General features: G+C 46.9%; 1 protein-coding gene across 1 annotated transcript in view; it reads left to right on the top strand.

Moving 5' to 3' along the window:
* The first annotated feature begins 448 nt into the window (after positions 1-448).
* The window catches only part of JAK3 (Janus kinase 3), a 161,378-nt gene continuing 145,749 nt past the window's right edge, over positions 449-16,077 (top strand). The window contains exon 1 of the mRNA XM_068234112.1: positions 449-718. The gene's annotated coding sequence lies outside the window, so the exon portion shown is untranslated. The remainder of the gene's footprint in view (positions 719-16,077) is intronic.

The following is a 16,077-nucleotide window of genomic DNA, read 5'->3' as shown; positions in this document are numbered from 1 at the left end:
AAAAAGGGGGGGGGGATCACTTGTGTGCTGTGTTGTGCGGCCCTGCAGCTTGGCCTTAAAGCTGCAGTGGCCAATTTTGCTAAAAATGTCACTAGGGGGTTTAGCATTGCAGTCCTCAAGTGGTTAATGGCAAATGGCGGTCACACCAAATATTGATTTGATTTAGATTTCTTTTCTGTTCTTACTGTATGTATGTTAAAAAATTAAACTTCTATTTAGGCTCGGTATACAACATTTTTTCACAACTCTAAAACTCTTGAACAGTATTTGATGTAAAAATGGTACTTCATGATACATGCATTATACTAGGGAAATGGAAAATACACTTTTAGAACAACAAATTGTTCCATTTTGTCAGCTGCTTGCTCTTTCACACAGGAAGCTGAATGTGGTGAGAAATTATCTTTTTCACAGGAAGTCCGCATGATGCGCTTTTACATGAGACAAGCAGACACACATGCATGAGCCTATATGGAAAGACAGACAGCAGGGCAGTCAAGAGCAGAGACTGAGAAGAGAAAAATATACACATTCTTAAATCACATGCAATGGACTCATACAACAATGTTTACACATACAGAAATAACATATAATCAGATGTAAATAACTGTACAAATATCCATATACGTGTAAATATACTTACTGGGAGCAGAACAAGTAATCCGTGTGACCTCCACCATTCATATCTGCATGACGCTGACACAAGACCCTTCACAAGGTAACAATGTTTACTTTTACTTCACCCCTTCAGCACATGAAAAACTGCATAAAAAATGGGAGCAGCTATTAACTGATACAACTGCAAAGTGATTTCAGTGCTGAAAGTGATAACAGTATCTTTCTGAGTTTCATGAGTAGCCAATGGTTAGGAACATTTTACACATACTTTCTATAACATTTTGATGAGCTAATGTCTGCATTAAAGCATTATAAGGGTATTTTACTTTAACAATGACAATTCTGCTTTTGTTGACAGAAAATGCAATGTTTTTACTTTTGATATATATTTTGCTTGTATGAATAGTCAACATTATTTTGCTTGCATTGCTTTGTTTTTATGTGCATATGAACATAAGCATTCTTCTAGCAGAACTAGCAGTACCCCCTAAAATGGTAAGGAATATTTCAGTTACCTCTTGGCACAGACAAATATAATAGTAGTACATTGAAATTGTTTGTAAATAATCAAGCCCAAGTACCCCCTGGACCCATCAGAAGTATCCCTGGGTAACGCATACCACACGTTGAGAACCTAGGAATTAGACAATATTTTTTTCTGATTTGATGCAAATTTTGAATGCAAATTGAAATTGGTCCAATCTAGATTAGTAGCAATTGATTGTTGCAATTTAAAGCTGCATATAAGATTATACAAAATTTGCATCAAGTCAAGGAAAATTTGCAATTTATTAATCACCTCTGCTTGCTGCTACATTCACTAGGTTAGTTCAGGTTTTGAAAATGTGTAACAAAGCCTGCTGTCTTGTGTACCTGATTATTCCTGCATGCAGCTGGGAGTTTTTAAGCTCTTGAGGACCATGGTGTTAAACCCCCGCAGTGACCAGGCTAATTTAACCTTAATTGGCCACTGCAGCTTTAAGGCCAAGCTGCAGGGCTGTATAACTCCGCACACAAGTGATTCCCCCCTTTTCTCCCCACCAACAGAGCTCTCTGTTGGTGAGGTCTAATCGCCCCCCTGTGTTTATTTTTTTTTTTATAAATATTTGTTTGGGGGGTTTTTTTGAATATTTTTTGCTATTTTTTTCTTTTTTTTTCCTAAATCCCCTCCCTCCCCCCAGCCGGCCAATCACGGTGATCGGCTGTCATAGGCTTCTGCTTATGAGAGCCGATCGCTCTCTTGTCCCCCAGGGGGACAGCCGTGTTACGCCCATCGGCGTGACGCAGGCGGCGAGCGGTTAAACATGACAAAAGTACAAAAGTACACCAAACAGAGTACACGTGCACTGTATCCAAGGTTAAAGAAGAAGTCCAATTTGAGTTTACTATCAGTTCAGAAAATTCTTACTTGGCTGCAAGTTTAACCATTTCTGCCACTGGGACATGAGCCTCCAGTCCGCAGCGGTAGCTGCTACAGCCACGGCGATGCAATATAGTCACATCCCTGAAGTTTGGGGGGCTGTGTGCACGATCATGTGGGCAGAAGCCAGCTATCACAATGTTCCTGGCAACGGGGGGGGGGGGGGGGGATTGGTGACAGGGGACAAAAGTCCCCTGAGCCAATCCGTTGTTGTCCACTGAGAATGATCACTGTTTTTTGTTAAAAAACAGTGATCCATCTTAAATAGTGCCGCAGCGATGTCTCCCGCTCGCTCGTTACTGCCGCTCCTGCTGCCGATCATTAGATTAATGAATGGAAACATTGTTCCCATTCATGCATCTCCCCTGTAGGCCATTGTGATCGCAGGCATGAATGGATGCCTTCATCACTTCTTTAGTTACAATGTAACACATTACTATCTATGTAGCGTACTTATGGTACGCTTAGGGCTCTTTCACACCAGAGCCCTTTTTTGGCGTTTTAACGCAAAGTCTATACTTTGCGTTAACCAAGGTAAAAGGAAAGTCCATAGACGTTTATTTTACCTGTCACACCCGACGCTGCGCTTCGATGCGTTGCGGTACGACGCATCCCAGTGCATTTTATCGTCGGGAATCTGCGTTTCCCCTTCGAGTTAATTAACTACTACTGCCGCTACTCAGGGTCGCACCGCATATTCCCGATGACACGCCACAACGCGTGCAGGAGCCGTTCTCCTGCACGTTTTTAGTGTGTAACCGGCCTTATAGGAAGTAATGCGCAAGGACATCTTGTGGCCAAATAGTAAAATTACACCTACATACATTAGGGGCTAAAAATGTTTTAATATGTCAAGAGGTTATATTATTATTAAAGAGAGTCTGAAGCGAGAATAAATCTCGCTTCAGACCTCATAGATAGCAGGGGCATGTGTGCCCCTGCTAAAACGCCGCTATCCCGCGGCTTAACGGAGGTCCCTGATCCCCCAAATCCCCTCCGTATAGCGGGGGAGCACTTCCGCATTGGGGCAGGGCTAACCGCCGCAGCCCTGCCTCCCGCGCGTCTATCAGACGCGTACCTTTGCCTCTCCCCCGTCCCTCTCAGTCTTCCTTCACTGAGAGGGGCGGGGGAGAGGCGGTGATGCGCGTCTGATAGACGCACTGAGAGGCAGGGCTGCAGCCGTTAGCCCTGCCTCCAGGAAGAGCAAAATTTATGACCAAGTTGGTCGTTGATTTTGCAGGGGGGGGGTTTGGGGGTGAAGGGATCCCCTTTTAGCTGCGGGATAGCGGCGTTTTAGCAGGGGCACACATGCCCCTGCTAACTATGAGCTCTGAAGCAAGATTTATTATCGCTTCAGAGTCTCTTTAAATTATGGGCATGTGATTAGTGATGGATGTAAAACTGAAAAAATGCACCTTTATTTCAAAATAAAATATTGTCACCATACATTATACTAGGGGTATAATTTAAATGTTGCAATAACCGGGACAAATAAGCAAATAAAATGTGTGGCTTTTATACACTGTAGAACATTTTAATTTAAAAGTATTATGGCCAAAAACTGAGAAATAATGTTTTTTTTCCATTTTTTACTTATTATTCATATTAAAATGCATTTAGAATAAAATAATACATAGCACAATGCACCACCCAAAGAAAGCCTAATTGTTGGTAAAAAAAAAACAAGGTATAGATCATTTTGTTGGGATAAGTAGTGATAAAGTTATTGGGGAATGAATGGGAGGAGCGCTGAAGTGAAGTTAAAATTCCTCTCATCCATAAGGTGAAAACAACCTGCGGGCTGAAATGGTTAAATGAAAACTTTATTTTTAAAAACATTAAGTTACAAAAATAATTTTAAAGAACCAATCTATAATTGTAATACATTATCACACGTAAATATTATCTTTATCTGTGCAGTATACCTGAGCATTTATTTTAACGTTAACTTAACATTTCCATGAATAAAGCTACTAAGTGGCTGAATTAAACAGAGTATACTAAGAACATACTGTAGATGTGAGGGGGTGAGGTCAAGATATTTCTGAACATGTAATCTTGAAATCTGGTAAATTCTGAAAATAATTTTGTCCCCTTCCCCACCTCCATGCTGAGTACAACCCAAGAGGCCGTAGTGACACAAGGCACTTATGTTGCTCTGAGGTTGCGATCCTATTCATGTACAGTATAATATAAGGAATCGCACTGCTTTTGCATAAAATTGTCTGCAGCCATGTGTTGCAATTCTGCACTGAATAACCATGCTTTAATGGAAACATCAGACAGTGCAGTCAATGTACTTCTGATGTCCCTGCAGATCGAATAACTGTGCATTGCTAAAACACGATCACCTACGCACAAGTAGGGAAGGGGTCTAATACATCATCTTCTGGATTGTAAGATAATGTTGAATGGTATCCAGTCATTCATCAGCTACGTTTTGAGGGGTGAGCTTAGAAATCCTGCCAAGTTCTTTTTCGTAGATGAGAAAATTATGGAAATGTATATTTTTGGAATAGGGCATTTTCTTATGCCTCATTAACGTGCATGCATTATTGCAAAAATTCTTATTTTCATATTCATATGCTAATATTTGCATAAACTTTGATGAATCAGAAATAGCTATATGTGTGCATTATTTAAAGAGAACCCAAGGTGGGTTTTACAAATCCTAATTGCATACATAGGCTGGGTCTGCATATAATGCCCAGCCTCTGTTGCTATATTATCTCCCCCTAGGCCCCCCCTGCGCTCCCCTGCCTCCTAAATGTCGCCGCTCCCCGCCCGCGTCCCTTCCCTCCCCGCTGTACACTGTCACTCTCCCCCATCTCCTCTATGTCGCCGCTCCCCCGCCTCCTCTATATCGCCGCTCCCCGCCCGCGTCCCTTCCCTCCCCGCTGTACACTGTCACTCTCCGCCGCTCCCCCGCCTCCTCTATGTCGATGCTCCCCGCCCGCGTCCCTTCCCTCCCCGCTGTACACTGTCATTCTCCGCCGCTCCCCCGCCTCCTCTATGTCGCCGCTCCCCGCCCGCGTCCCTTCCCTCCCCGCTGTACACTGTCACTCTCCGCCGCTCCCCCGCCTCCTCTATGTCGCCGGCGCTCCCCGCCCACATCCCTTCCCTCCCCGCTGTACACTGTCACTCTCCGCCGCTCCCCCGCCTCCTCTATGTCGCCGGCGCTCCCCGCCCGCGTCCCTTCCCTCCCCGCTGTACACTGTCATTCTCCGCCGCTCCCCCGCCTCCTCTATGTCGCCGCTCCCCGCCCGCGTCCCTTCCCTCCCCGCTGTACACTGTCACTCTCCGCCGCTCCCCCGCCTCCTCTATGTCGCCGGCGCTCCCCGCCCACATCCCTTCCCTCCCCGCTGTACACTGTCACTCTCCGCCGCTTCCCCGCCTCCTCTATGTCGCCGCTCCCCGCCCGCGTCCCTTCCCTCCCCGCTGATTGGAGAGAAGGGACGCGGGCGGGGAGTGGCGACATAGAGGAGGCGGGGAAGTGGCAGAGAGTGACACTGTACATGTAAACAGCCTGCTGGCGACACGCTTTGTGTCGCTAGCACGGCGGTTTACTTTGGGGGGTATAGCAGAGTGCAGGGGGGGGGGGGCCTGGGGGGAGATAATATAGCAACAGAGGCTGGGCAGGGCCGGATTTAGGGGAAGGCCTCCAAGGCCAGTTCCTAGGGCGCCAGAATCTACCGGAATACCTGGGGCGGGTGGTGACAGCTTGACTGCACCTGTCCGTCGCCAGCCCTGAGAGCAGCCACTTGGTTAGCCCACAGCTGCCCCTTCACTATGCTGGCTTAAAGTGATGCACGCGGGTCGAGCGAGCGAGCGAGCGAGCGAGCCCGGCAGGCTGTCTACTGTGGCCAGCCGGGCAGCACTGTGCAGCCAGCTTCCTGTTAACGGCCAGTGGCCGCATCACTTTGCGCAGCGCCCCTCTCTCCCCCCTTCCCCGATTCTCACTCTGCATATTCCCGTAGTAGCAGTAGAGAAAGTAACTTTACCTCTCCAGAATTCCAGCGCCGAAGCTTCCTGTGTCCCGCTGCCGCTGAGGCTTCTTTCTCCAGTCAGCGTCTCTCCGATGTGACTCGCCGGCAGGTTACCGGCGAGTCACAAGATGGGAATCTCCAACAAGAGAGAGGCGCCCAGCAGCACACAGGAAGCTTCGATGCTGGAAGCCTGAAAAGGTAAAGTGACTTTCTCTACTGCTACTTTGCGGGTACGTGCGGGGGGAGGAACAGGGAGGGAGAGGGACAGAAGACAAGGACTGGCTCCTGGTCTCTGGGGGGTGGGGGTGAGAGAATGGACATGGTGGGAGGTCGGACAACATTCGGGTCCCTCCCTATACTAAAAGAGGGACACAGCATAGCCTCTGGCCACCTATTTGGGGGGGGGGGGGGGGGGTATGATAGCATCTGACTGCCTGTGCTAATTGGGGAAGGGCAATGAGGGACAGACAGCACCTGACTACATATCCTATGGGGGGGGGGGGGCAGCAGCACTTCACTACTTATACTGGGGGGAGGGGGCAGCACCTGACTACCTATACTAAGGGGGGGGGGCAGCAGCACCTCCCTACTTATACTGGGGGGAGGGGGCAGCACCTGACTACCTATACTAAGGGGGGGGGGGGGGGCAGCAGCACCTCACTTCTTATACTGGGGGAGGGGGCAGCACCTGACTACCTATACTAAGGGGGGCAGCAGCACCTCACTACTTATACTGGGGGAGGGGGCAGCACCTGACTACCTATACTAAGGGGGGCAGCAGCACCTCACTACTTATACTGGGGAAGGGGGCAGCACCTGACTACCTATACTAAGGGAGGGGGGCAGCAGCACCTCACTACTTATACTGGGGGGAGGGGGCAGCACCTGACTACCTATACTAAGGGGGGGCAGCAGCACCTCACTACTTATACTGGGGGAGGGGGCAGCACCTGACTACCTATACTAAGGGGGGGGGCAGCAGCACCTCACTTCTTATACTGGGGGAGGGGGCAGCACCTGACTACCTATACTAAGGGGGGCAGCAGCACCTCACTTCTAATACTGGGGGAGGGGGCAGCACCTGACTACCTATACTAAGGGGGGCAGCAGCACCTCACTACTTATACTGGGGGAGGGGGCAGCACCTGACTACCTATACTAAGGGGAGCAGCAGCACCTCACTACTTATACTGGGGGAGGGGGCAGCACCTGACTACCTATACTAAGGGAGGGGGGCAGCAGCACCTCACTACTTATACTGGGGGAGGGGGCAGCACCTGACTACCTATACTAAGGGGGGGGGGGCAGCAGCACCTCACTACTTTTACTGGGGGAGGGGGCAGCACCTGACTACCTATACTAAGGGGGGGGGTGCAGCAGCACCTCACTACTTATACTGGGGGAGGGGGCAGCACCTGACTACCTATACTAAGGGGGGGGGGGGGGCAGCAGCACCTCACTACTTATACTGGGGGAGGGGGCAGCACCTGACTACCTATACTAAGGGGGGGGGGCAGCAGCACCTCACTACTTATACTGGGGGAGGGGGCAGCACCTGCCTACCTATACTAAGGAAGGGGGGGCAGCACCTCACTACTTATACTGGGGGAGGGTGTAGCACCTGACTACCTATACTAAGGGGGGAGGGGGCAGCATCTGGCTATCTATAGGAAGGTCCTGAATATATTTAACCCCCCATTGCTGCCCGGGACCCTATTTTTACTCATGGCTGCACTCCCATGTACAAGTGCAACTGTACTGGGCAAGCAGAAAGTATGGTTCTCACATTCCCGTTAGCACAAAAACAGACATGCACAAAAGGCTTTGTGCTACTGGGCATGTGCGGACCATGTTCGCACAGATCCAGTATGGTTGCACACAGACGGGAGTGCAACTACAAGGAAGAAGAGGGTTCCAGGCAGCAGTTAGGGGTCTGAATATGTTCACAGGATCCCAGTGCAGGAACAGTGGGCACCAGGAGGATTTATTAAAGTGAACCAGAGGTGAGAGGGATATGGAGGCTGCCATATTTATTTCCTTTTAAACAATACCAGTTACCTGGCTACCCTGATGATCCTCTGCCTCTGATACTTTTAGCCATAGCCCCTGAACAAGCATGCAGCAGATCAGGTGTTTCTGACATTGTCAGATCAGCTGCATGCTTGTTTCTGGTGTGATTCAGACACTACTGCAGCCAAATAGATTAGCAGGACTTCCAGGTAACTGGTATTGTTTAAACAGACATAAATAGGGCAGCCTCCATACAGTATCACTCTCGCCTCGGGTTCATTTAGAGGTTGAGTTTTTTTGTGTGTTCACAGGTTCACTTTAAGACTTTCTCCTGCTTGAAAAAGTGTGCGCACGCTTGGGCGTGTTGGGATGTTGTTGGGGGGGGGGGGGGGGGGGCGGCTGATGACGATGGGCCTTGGGCGGTAAAAGGTACAAATCCGGCCCTGAGGCTGGGCATTATATGCAGACCCAGCCTATGTATACAATTAGGATTTTTAAAACCCACCTCAGGTTCTCTTTAAGCTTGTGGCGACCTTCTTCCGAGTCACAACAAGCAGTCGTTTTATCGAACAGTACAGTTTGCTATTCTGAACTTAAAAAGTCCACACACTATCTGTAAAGATCAGTCTCTTAGAATATACAGTATATCTCATTCTGGCAAATGAATAAAGATTTTACTAGCTTTTACAAAACTTTCTCTGGTGGAAGCACTTGAGAAAAGTCTATCTGCCCAAAACTTTGTATTTTGTTATATGACCGATGATTCATACCTCAGTTGCTGTTTTTGATGTTTTTTTTCCCCTCAAATTAATGTCTGCGATAATTTTATTATATACAGTATTTATGGTTATGAGAATTAGAGAATGTCACTTATGAAGGTGAGCTTCTTTATGAACATATAGATATGATGCTGTTCTCCTTATGTTCAACTTTTAACAATGACCTACATGTTTGTCTTCAGGTGAGGACAAAGGTCACCCTGTTTTATCTAGACCTGGACAAAGGTTCATAGTTTTGGTTTGAACTTTGAGAGCGGGTCTTTGGCCCATATGCAATTAACTTTTTCTCCTAGGAGATATTTTTTCATCTTCTCTTTAAAATAACTTTTTAGCACGTTGCAATTGAAAAAGTAAAATGTAGATGAAAAAGTACTGCCCAGTGTGCCCACATTATTTTGAGTATTTTTTTTTTTTTGCTTGCTGGTGGCTTAAAAGGCATTTTATTGACAAGTTGTGAAAATATTACCTAGGAGAAAACTCAGGAGAAAAAGTTAACTGCATATGGGCCATTATTGTGTCTTATCCCTAGTTTTGACAGACTTCACATTTTGTTTTGTTTGCATAAGGGTCTACATGTTTTGCAGTGGCATATCTAGGGCATTAGACACCCGATGCTGGGTATTAAAGACCCCCCCACTCAAAATAAAAGGAAAGGAGCAAGTGCGACATGCTAAGTGCACCACGCTGGGTAATGCCAGGTATAGGCGCCCCCAGTATAGGTAATATAGTTGCCCCAGTATAGGTAGCATAGTTGCCCCAGTATAGGTAGCATAGTTGCCCCCAGTATAGTTAGCATTGTTGCCCCAGTATAGCAGGTACAGTTGCCCCAGTATAGCTAGTACAGTTGCCCCCAGTATAGGAAGCATAGTTGCCCCCAGTATAGTTGACCTCACTATAGGTAGCATAGTTGCCCCAGTATAGCTAGTATAGCTGCCTCCAGTATAGGTAGCATAGATGCCCCAGTATAGCTAGTATAGTTGCCCCCAGTATAGGTCATATAGTTGCCCCAGTATAGCTAGTGTAGTTGCCCCAGTATAGGTAGCATAGTTGCCCCTGTATAAGTAGTATAGTTGCCCCAGTATAGCTACCCCCAGTATAGATAGTATAGTTACCTCAGTATAGCTAGTATAGTTGCCCCAGTATAGCTAGTATAGTTTCCCCCAGCATAGGTAGCATAGTTGGCCCCAGTATGGGAAGCTTGGAAGGAGGGGGAGGGGGGCCAGACCCCCTCCCTCACCTGGGTTCCCTCTTTCCGCACTCTCCTCCTAAAGATATGCGTCAGGCAGGTGCGACGGGCGGGGAATGACTCAATTGATTAGTGGAAACACAGTGAGCAGCATTAAAGGTGAAGACCTGTAGCGCATGATGGTGACACAGCACTCCAGCGCCTAGAACGCAGGAGTCAGGTGAGTCATTCCAAGCCCGCCCGCCGCATATCTGGAGTAGGAAGAGATGCGGAAGGAGAAGACCTAGGTGAGGACCCCCCTCACTGCCACTGTCCCCACTGCCCCTCCTTCTTGTGCTGTTTCCCCCTCCTGCTCATGGCCTCTGTGGGAGGCCTTTTTGACACCCCCTCCCTGTCTGTCACTCGGAGCGCCACTCCCCCTGGTGCCCAATGGATGGAACGCCAGTGGTGTTTCATGAAATTTACAATAAGGCTACAATAAGTCTCTCTTAACCATTTAAGCCTCCTGGACGTAGAAGCTACGTCCAGGAGGCCATGTGCGCTCCAGCGCGCTCCCGCGGCCGATCGTTAGCCCAGGAATCAATCAATCGGGACATGGTGCCTGATGATTGATTCCTCTGTCCTGCAGAAAAAGTGAAGGCTTCTCTCGGAAACCTCGCTTTTTCTACCTCTTGCGTCCCCCTACGTCCCTCTAAGCGTACATGTTACGCTTAGAGTGATGTCATGTAAACAAACTCATGGCTGCCATCTTGTGGCCAAAAAGTAAAACTACATCTAAATGTAAAAAAAAATAAAAATACACATATATTTACATAAAAAAATTACTATTTACACCCCACCCTCCCAAAAATACCCAAATAAAATGTTTAATTAAAAAAAAACAAAAAAAATTACAAAAAAAAAAAACCACGAAAATATTTAGCTAAGGGTCTAAACTTTTTAAATATCAATGTAAAGATGAAATATTTATATATATTTTTTTAATTATAAGCTTGTAAATAGTGATGGATGCAAAACGGAAAAAATTCACTTTTATTTCCAAATAAAATATTGTCGCCAGACATTGTGATAGGGACATAACTTAAACGGTGTAATAACCGGACAAATGGGCAAATACAATACATGGGTTTTAATTACGGAGGCATGTATTATTTTAAAACTATAATGGCCGAAAACTGAGAAATAATGATTTTTTTCTTATTCTTCCTGACTGTTAAAATGCATTTACAGTAAAGTGGACCTTAGCAAAATTTAAATTGGTGGTGGAAAAAACAAGATATAGATCAGTCCATTGTTATAAGTAGTGATAAAGTTATAGGCTAATGAATGGGAGGTGAACATTGCTCGGATGCATAAAGTGAAAACGACTGAGGGCTGAAGTGGTTAATAAACTGTAAATCTCTTAATAAAGCTCTCTTAATAAACGGAAAAATATGGCCCCTCTATGTTAGTGCTGCAGTGATCTGTGACTGCATCACTCACTGAAAAAAGCTTTATCTGGCTAGAACACCTACGTGTTATACATGAAAACGGCTTGCTGATAAATTTCATATCTATGATTACACTGGAATAATGGCGTTAATAGAAAGTAGGCAAAAGGGCTAGTAGTCCATTGACTTGCAATCTTTATGTTACACAGTGCAATCTCAGATCAGAACAGAACTGACATGGCAGTTATGCTATGACAACCTTGTAAATGTTTAAACCCCACATCCTTTAGCCTGAATATGGTGCTGTAAAATATAACCATTAAAGATGTCTGCTAGTATACACATCATTTACTATATACATAATTTACAATAAACAAATATTTTTTGCATACTCTAAGGACAAGAAACAGTATAAAATAGGGGTTATTAAGATTATAGCCTAACTCATTTGAAGGCACTCAGTAGCTGATTTTGTCTGTGTATGAGTTCTTTGATTACCTGATCTCAAATAAATCTACCGTATTTTAAAATAAAAAACAAACAAAAACAAAATATTATAATGGCTGATCAGGGGGCTCTTTTCCCACCACCTATTTTAGCACAATCTTCCATTAATATCTGTAACGATTTGTGTCAGCAAGAAACAGAATTTTGATTATTAGGTGTTCTGCATTATCACCTATAATGCAGATATATACCTGATTATTGATGATCTGCAGAATCACCTATAATGCAGGTATATCAGACAGCTGATGTGACAGCAATAGCAAGTATAGTGATTGGTGCAACAGTAGTACTGATAGGTTTAGCTATACCTCACCAGAGGAGCTGGTGGGTACTAACAGTACAGCGCCCCTCACCAGAGTCAAGGGCCCTCTGGTGAGAGTAGAGTGGTCAGACCGTCAGATTAATCGGGTTGGCAACAGACAGACAGATGCAGTACAAAATCGGAAGGCAGAGACAGGAAGGTTTAAACAGGCAGAGTCGGCAGCAAGATCAGATGGGCAGAGGCAGGGCCGGGACAAGGTTCCCCAGCACCAGAGGCAGACATTCCAAAGTGCGCCCCCCCCATCAAATCATGCTAGTCCATTATAGGCAGCAGATCTGCTTTTTGCAGCCCTGTATAGGTAGCACAGTCTATTTATATAGCGCTATAGCTCTGACATATTCCACAGCCCTGTACAGAGTTCACTGATCCACTCCCATCAGTCTCTGCACCACAAGAGCTTAGTCACTGATATCTTCACCACAGCCACACACTATAAGTATTATACATTTATACAGCTCTGACATATTCCACAGCACTGTACAGAGATCACTGATCCATTCCCATCAGTCTCTGCACCAGAGGAGCTCACACTATAATATCCTCACCTCAGTCACACACTATTATTATTATTATACATTTATATAGCTCTGACATATTCCACAGTGCTGTACAGAGATCACTGATCCATTCCCATCAGCCTCTGCACCACAGGAGCTTACACTTTAATGATACTACAACACTGACTACGATTGTGAGCTGTGCTATCAGTACTTGACAGCCTTTCAATATTTTAATGATCCGCTCAGCTGCCTGCGCAGGCAGGCAGTTTTTTGACCACTGTTCAGGTCTGCATTCTGCAGGTCTCTGGAAGAGAGACCTTTTGTCAGTTTTGCAGCTTGCTGCTGCTGAGGAATTTGCATACGTTTGTCATGCAAATTGCCTAGCCACATCCTTTGTAGGCTTGCTATATATATACCATGTGATATGACAGACCTTGGGTGGTCATAACGGTTTGTTAACACACTCCTGGAGTGTCAGCCTTCTCTGTTGGATTGTTTAAGATTAGCTTAGAGTAATTCTTGGGACTGCGCTAGGCATCCTTGTTAGGTGCAGTCAGGACTGTATTATCTGTTTGCCTTGTTCTGTCTGGGAGTGTAGGCCAGAGCAGCGGTTGCTACCGGTAACTCCTCCTGTCTTGCGATTGTCCTGTCGCCGGCGGCGGTCGACAGGAAATCGTTCTGTCTGTCTGGATCGCACTCGCCCTAGCGTTAGAGGCGGTGGATTCTTGTGGTCTGTATCTTGGAGCTAACCTTAGCTATGGTCGCTTCTGGTTACTCCTTCTGTCTGTTGTGTGCTTGGGTCACACTGCTCTGACGGAAGAGCAGTGGATCTTTCTCGTACTTGGTTCGCACTGGCTCTGACAAGTAAGAGCAGTGGTTCCTGTATGACTCATTCCTGTTGTTCGTTTGTATGTCTGTCTGTCTACGCCTGCTGGTGCCTGCGGTAAGGCAACCGTATAGCAAGCGTGTCTGTCTTGTGTTGGTTAGTTAGGCGTGCTTGTCTCTGTTGTGCTTAACACGCGGAGACCGCGCAGCAAATGCGTTCGCTGTTGCGAATGAGTGCGGTGTTTGCGTTTAGTTAGCGTTTGTTATTTTCCTTATCTTCTAATTGTATGATTTGCTGTGCCTTTGCTACTCTCGTGCTCTGCCTTGCTGTAGCCTTGTGTCACCTCTGGCAATCGCCTTTCTTGCGATTGCGTTCCTACTTCGTTTCTGCTGTTGTGTGTGCACCGTCGCGGGTTGGCGACTAGATTGGGGCACATACATACATTCTATCCCTGTGCTCATTCTCTTTCGCAACCGCTTCTCTTGCAATTGCGTTCTCACTTGGTTTCCTCTATTGTGTGTCCGCCGTCGCAGGTTGGCGGCTAGATTGGTGGACATACATACATTCCTCATCTGTGCTTATTCGGTTTTGTGTCGCTGTTAGCAACCGCCATCTCTGGCGATTGCCTTCTCACTCTATCTTCCTGGTTGTGTGTTCATCGTCGCAGGGTGGCGACTAGATTGGTGGACACACATACCCTCTGTCGCTTTGATCTCTCTCTTTCAGGGCTATCTTGCCCTGCGTTTCTTCCCTTCGTGCAATTCCTGTCTGGCGTCTGTGGCAGGGCAGAGGATCTGTTCCTCTGCGCTCCACAGCTCCACCTGCCGACAGGAATTTCCCTCTACAGGTGCATTGCACCTTTTGCTGGGTTCCCTCAAATTATACGCTTGTGGAGGATTTCCGCAGTGTCAGCGCGCGTCTTGTGCGCTGATCACGGAGAGAATTCCACAATCGTTATAAATATGTTTTAAAATTTTGAGAGACTAGAACGCTTGGAGTCAGAAAAAGAAGTCAAGGCATACACAGTAGCTAAAACTTTTTTTTCAAAGCACATTAAAAAAACACCACAAAACACAAGTGCTGTACAGTCACAGGTAAAGTTCTTGAAAATTGTGCTGCAAAGCGGGCAAAAATTTGCACTGTAACAAGCGCTACTCTCCAGGGGCCTCCTAAGAGCTTTTGAACTCAGGACCCAGTGCTGTAAGTGTGGGAATCTGCAATACTAGTATTGCTTATAATAAACAGTGTATGCCCCCAAAAACTACAGATCCTACCACACTTCTCACTGTTTAGAGTGAGAGACAAGAATAAGAGCAAGTAAGCTGTAGCTCACTACATGGCACGTGTGTCCTGTCCCACACTCGCGGTGCTGCCCGGAGAATTCTTACCGTGACCTGCTATTGACCCCAGGTGGACTCCTTCCTGTTCTCTCCATGCTGACCAGTAATTAGCAATATTGCTCTGAAGAGAGATAAAGCGCTGGGCTGGCTGCGCTGATTACACACTTGAAAGGATACAGCAACAAACACTGGACTGAGCGCGCTACAAGGCTATAATTGTATGTAGAATCGATGTAATAGGGGAAGCCGGTGCTACTTCCGTAAAGGCAGAACCTAGCTTCCTGCTGTTGCATAGCAACAAATGACATCACAGCCGCTTGACAGTGCAGCTTATAACAGGGAGGGCGGGCGCATGATCATAGGCAGCACTCGTCTCACATTAATCGGTTGTATTCGCCAGAGCTATACAGTGCAATGCGGACTCAAAGAGGGTTGTTCGTGGAGCAAGAAAAGCGGTCAGGCAGGGAGAGCAAGAGGAATGCGCCCTTATACCATTGCACCCAGAGGCTGGAGCCTCTTCCGCCTCTGCCTCGGCCCGGCCCTGGGCAGAGGTACAGAAACACTGAGCAGAAGAGTAGTCAGAACGAGCCAGAGTCATGCACAGTAATAACACAGTAATGAATAATCTTTATAGTTATCAAACAAAATCTTGTGTGAAATCCCCGGTTTCCTCCCGGATCAAAGCACACCGGAACTATCTAAGGTCTGAGCGCTAACACCAAGTATTCGCAATAGCAGGATAAGTTGCGAGTGATTCAGCTTGGCTTATGAAGCAGAGGAGACCCCTCCGTCACGCCTACTCCTCTCAGCCAATGAGGAGTGGTGAGTGTCTCCTCTGACGTCAGCTGACCGGCCGGTCAGCTTACGCGCCTCCTCCCCGTATAAAGGTCCTGTCTGTGCGCGCGCGCACGCGATAAGGCGACCTTATGTGCAGCTGACAAACCCGTCCTCGATGTGCTGGACACCTGAGGCACGGATAGATTGCTAGGCAGAGAGCTGGAGGCAGCTGCGGTGGTAGCGCTGTTCACCGCAACTGCCTCTCCAACGTTTGTTACAGTACCCCCCCCCCCTTGAGGCGTGGACTCCGGACATGTTCTGCATGGCTTCTCAGGATGCAACTGATGAAACTCTTTCCTAAGTTCCTCCGCATGCA

The sequence above is a fragment of the Hyperolius riggenbachi genome, chromosome 1 (genome assembly GCF_040937935.1).
Source record: "Hyperolius riggenbachi isolate aHypRig1 chromosome 1, aHypRig1.pri, whole genome shotgun sequence".
In the NCBI taxonomy this organism is placed as follows: Eukaryota; Metazoa; Chordata; class Amphibia; order Anura; family Hyperoliidae; genus Hyperolius; species Hyperolius riggenbachi.
Note: the sequence above shows the minus strand (reverse complement) of the source record. Positions and strands in the feature narration are given on the sequence as shown.